The following is a 5,570-nucleotide window of genomic DNA, read 5'->3' as shown; positions in this document are numbered from 1 at the left end:
GGTCACGCATATGGTGGTTGCCAGAACCATGAGTGGTGAGAATGTGGAGTGGAAAACCTTGGATTCTTCTCTGTAGCCTCCACAAGCACCCTGTAGCCAGTATATTCACTCAATCACACACCAAACGTTTGCTGTGCCTTTCTTGACTTGCCCCGAGGAGATGGGGAAGAGCAGGTGAGCTCCCTGCCTCAGTTGCAAAAAGTGCAGCCAAGAGACTGACCAATAACAATTCAAGGCGCTGGATCCTATCTGGACAGATCTGCTCTAGTTGAAATGGGACTTGGGCGTTTCACACCATGGGCTGCTCATCCAGACTCTGCATCACACATAGTGCCCCCCACCCCGCACGGAAAGCTATATGAGCCTGTGGATCTTAACTGAGGGGTCTGAGGCCCGCTGAGTCCCTCCGTCTTGCTTCAGTGCCCCAGCTCTGAGCCCACCTCGCGGATTGCCTCGCAGGAGCATCTGTTTTCACTGTTCACCATCCCTTTCTCCATCTCCTCAATTCAGCAGTTGAATTGTTTGGGGAGAAACCATCTTGTTCTCTCTTTCAAGTGTACATAATGTCATGTAGACAGACTTCCAACCAAGGCTCTGGGAGTGGGATCATCAGATGCAGTGAGAGATTCGACTCCAAAATTTTTGTGAGAATTCCTGAAAAGAGGCCTTGTTTCCACAGGAGCTGGTCTAAGCCTGAGGCTGCTGGCAGTCATCTTGTGGAATCCAAATGGAATTAATGGGAACATCAGAGGTGAGAGAAAATCTGAGTCCTCAAGCTATCTTTTGAGCTCTTGGAAAACCGTTGAGTTGGGTTTCTATAGTTTGAAAACTGCTGGGGAGAGGAAGGACCTTTAAACAGCAGAATGGTAGTGCTAAAAGACATGTGTGTGCGTAACCTCTCCAAGGGGCCACTTCGCTTTTTACCACCAGCGGATCCTTTTAATCCTTCTCTATCGGTACCTTGTTTTCATAGATTATGAGTACCAGGAAAAAAAAGATATTGTTAATCAGGACATTGTTTCTCAGTTTTACTGAACACAATGATAATAGCCAGCACGTCTGAGGCTCTGTCGTAAATACCATAGACTTGAGTGTGAATCTGAACCTGCCTTCCTCACTCTGGAGTGGGGCACGTAGGGTGAATAACCTCACTTCTCTGAATCTCCTGTTCTCATCTGTAAAATGAGATGTGAGTATTGCCCACCTCATAGGGCTGTTGTGTGGAATAGTTAAAAGAATACACAGGAAGTACTTGGAAAGGCATGAGAACTAGTAGCTGTTAATTAGTATTAAAATTATCAGTATCATGAAGTCTAATCTTCACTGGACTTCTGCTTGTCATGTTGTTAGTCTCACCTTGTGGAGGAGGAAGGTGAGCCTCAGACTCACTTGCTTGGCTTGTGTAGGGTCAAGGGTGGAGCCCAGGTGTCCTTGTACTGTAAGACCCTACTTTCTCACCATACTCATTGCCCCAGCCGTGCACACACACAGCGATTAAAAAGCAGCATCAAAGTTCTACAGTATGTATTCTCCACGTATTTGTTGAGTACTTTTTAGGTTCCAGGCATTATTCTAGATACTGCTACTGCTGCTGCTAAGTCACTTCAGTCGTGTCCGACTCTGTGTGACCCCATAGATGGCAGCCCACCGGCTCCCCCGTCCCTGGGATTCTCCAGGCAAGAACACTGGAGTGGGTTGCCATTTCTTTCTCCAATGCATGAAAGGGAAAAGTGAAAGTGAAGTCGCTCAGTCCTGTCCGACTCTTAGCGACCCCATGGACCGCAGCCTTCCAGGCTCCTCCATCCATGGGATTTTCTAGGCAAGAGTACTGGAGTGGGGTGCCATTGCCTTCTCCAATTCTAGATACTAGGTGATGCTAATTAGCCTATTATTTCCAGTTAGCCTATTTGGTATTAGGTTGGACAACCAACAGTTTCTTTCTTTTTTTTTTCTTCCATTCTTTTTCGGATTCTTTTCCCATGTAGGTATTACAGAGTACTGAGGAGTGCTCCCTGTGCTATACAGTAGGTCCTTGTTGGTTATCAGTTTTATTTATAGAAGTGTGCATGTGTTAATCCCAAACTCCTAATTTATCCTTCCCCACCACATTTCCTCTTTGGTAACTGTAAGTTTGTTTTCCATTTCTATGGGTCTGTTTCTGTTTTATAAATAAGTTCATTTGTATGATTTTTTTAGATGCCACATATGAGTGATATCGTGATATTTGTCTTTTTCTGTCTGAATTACTTCACTTATATGATAATCTGCAGGTCCATCCGTGTTGCTGCAAAGGGAAGTATTTCGTTCTTTTATATGACTGAGTAGCTCTCCATTGTGTGTGTGTGGTCTTTATCCATTCATCTGTTGATGGACACTTAGGTAGCTTCCACATCTTGGCTGTCGTAAACAGTGGTGAAATGAACATAGGGGTGCATGTGTCTGGTTTCGTTTATTTGGCTGTCCTGGGTCTTAGTTGCAGCATGCAGAATCCGTAGCTGTTGCACGTGGGATCTAGTTTCCTGACGAGGTATCAAACCCTGGGCCCCCTGCTTGGGGAGTGCAGAGTCCTAGCCACTGTGAGTTACGGTTTTCACTGGACACATTCCCACGAGTGGGACTGTTAGATCATATGGTAACTCTGTTTTTAGTTTTTTAAGGAACTTCCATAGCATTCTCCATAGAGGCTGTTCCAATTTACATTCCTATCAATAGTATAGGAGGGTCCCTTCTTTCCACATCCTCTCAGTGTTTATTGTTTGTAGACTTTTTGTTTGTTTGTTTGTTTGTAGACTTTTTAATGATGGCCATGCTGACTGGTGTGAGGTAATGCCTCATTGTAGTTTTGACTTGCATTTCTCTAATAATGAGTAATGTGAGCCTCAGTTTCTGATGGAGTTTTTGAAAAATACTTAAAATAGCTCAAAATACTTAACTACTTAAAATAGCTCTTTTTAAACACAAGGACTTGAGCACACGCTCATTCATTTCCATGCCCTCCTTCCCACCCAAACCCTTTCACAGTGGCAGTCAAAGATCCAAAGTCATAAACCTGCAGAAGCACTAGAGCAAGGTGTCTGATGAGGGCGACTAAGTGATGTGAACAGAATTGAGCAACGTGAGTTTCCAGTTGAAAGGCTCCATCAGGTATCCACATCAGTAAGTGAAAAAGGGCTGACACTGAGGCACTCCAAAGAACCTGACAGTTGTCAGAGAAGAAAAGAGTGGCTCAGATTACAAAGAGAGACACATCAAGTGGCAAACACTAATAGACCAGAAAACCAATTGATTTATTTTTATCAAAATTTGAGAGCAAAATGAGAGGAAAACAGTTTTAGGATGTCCAATGAGCCCATTTCATCATCGCCAAAGTGGTGATAAAATGTTAGAATGTGGATTAAAGGCATTTATGTTTATTAAGCAGCACTTAAGGCAAGAAGTGGTCAGTAATGCAGTGAATGAGGAGCTTGTCTCATTACGGATGAGAACCCACCTTGGTCAGGACATGGCTCTCGCAGCAGCCTGCTCCTCTTTGGGCAGGACCCAGGACTCCATGTATGAGTCAGAGTAACTCAGAAATCTCCTCCTGGATGGAACTGGAAGCTACTTCTCCAAAGCTTCCAGTGCCTCCCTCCCACGGAAGGTAGCAGACCTCGGGTTGGGCCCAGGTGAAAAATCCGATGTGCAAGCTTGCCTCATCCCTCAGATGTCTCACCGCCCGCGACCTTCAGGGGGAGGTTACCAGGAAGGCCTGCAGGGCTTCAAGGCCCTCAGGAACCGTTCCTCACAAAGCACAGCTTGCGATGGACAAACAGAGGCCCTCGACCTTGGCGTGATCATCAGCAACTTATTCTTCACCCCCAACCGAAACCTCTTGCCCTACAGTGACCTCACATCAGCTTGTGCATCCACACCTGTCTCCACTGCTGTCAAGAGAGCTTTGTCTAGAGTGTTTCGGGCCCTCTGAATGGCTGGTCAGCTGCCTGCCGCACTTTCTCTCAGTTCACCTTCCACATTCAACACGGGCTTTCATTCCCAAAACACAGATGCGATCCTATCTTCGCAGGCTCAGGAACCCTCTAAGGCTGTCCTTTGCAAAGTCAATGAAATGGCAGCTTCCCAGCCTGCCATGTTTGCACCGCTGCCTGCCTCCTGACATCCTTAGTCCAGCCCCCAGGACTCCCCCAAGCACCTCCTACCCACAGTTCAGTTCAGCTCAATCGTGTCTGACTCTTTGCAACCCCATGAACTGCAGCACGCCAGGCCTCCCTGTCCATCACCAACTCCCGAAGTTTACTCAAACTCATGTCCATCAAGTTGGTGATGCCATCCAGCCATCTCAACCTCTGTCATCCCCTTCTCCACCTGCCCTCCAATCCCTCCCAGCATCAGGGTCTTTTCCAATGAGTCAACTCTTCACATGAGGTGGCCAAAGTATTGGAGTTTCAGCTTTTGCATCAGTCCTTCCAAAGAACACCCAGGGCTGATCTCCTTTAGGGTGGACTGGTTGGATCTCCTTGCAGTCCAAGGGACTCTCAAGAGTCTTCTCCAACACCACAGTTCAAAAGCATCAATTCTTCAGTGGTCAGATTTCTTCACAGTCCAACTCTCGCATCCATACATGACCACTGGAAAAACCATAGCCTTGCTTAGACGGACCTTTGTTGGCAAAGTAATGTCTCTCCTTTTGAATATGCTATCTAGGTTGGTCATAACTTTCCTTCCAAGGAGTAAGTGTCTTTTAATTTCCTGGCTGCAATCACCATCTGCAGTGATTTTGGACCCCCCAAAAATAAAGTCTGACACTGTTTCCACTGTTTCCCCATCTATTTCCCATGAAGTGATGGGACCGGATGCCTTGATCTTCGTTTTCTGAATGTTGAACTTTAAGCCAACTTTTTCACTCTCCTCTTTCACTTTCATCAAGAGGCTTTTTAGTTCCTCTTCACTTTCTGCCATAAGAGTGGTGTCATCTGCATATCTGAGATTATTGATATTTCTCCCAGCAATCTTGATTCCAGCTTGTGGTTTTTCCAGCCCAGCGTTTCTCATGATGTACTCTGCATATAAGTTAAATAAGCAGGGTGACAATATACAGCCTTGACGTACTCCTTTTCCTATTTGGAACCAGTCTGTTGTTCCATGTCCAGTTCTAACTGTTGTTTCCTGACCTACATACAGGTTTCTCAAGAGGCAGGTCAGGTGGTCTGGTATTCCCATCTCTTTCAGAATTTTCCACAGTTTATTGTGATCCACACAGTCAAAGGCTTTGGCATAGTCAATAAAGCAGAAATAGATGTTTTTCTGGAACTCTTGCTTTTTCCATGATCCAGCGGATGTTGGCAGTTTGATCTCTGGTTCCTCTGCCTTTTCTAAAACCAGCTTGAACATCTGGAAGTTCGCAGTTCACATATTGCTGAAGCCTGGCCTGGAGAATTTTGAGCATTACTTTACTAGCATGTGAGATGAGTGCAATTGTGTGGTAGTTTGAGCATTCTTTGGCATTGCCTTTCTTTGGGATTGGAATGAAAACTGACCTTTTCCAGTCCTGTGGCCACTGCTGAGTTTTCCAC

This window comes from Bison bison, unplaced genomic scaffold (genome assembly GCF_000754665.1).
Source record: "Bison bison bison isolate TAMUID 2011002044 unplaced genomic scaffold, Bison_UMD1.0 scf7180017864304, whole genome shotgun sequence".
In the NCBI taxonomy this organism is placed as follows: domain Eukaryota; kingdom Metazoa; phylum Chordata; class Mammalia; order Artiodactyla; family Bovidae; genus Bison; species Bison bison.
This window is presented reverse-complemented; position numbering follows the sequence as displayed.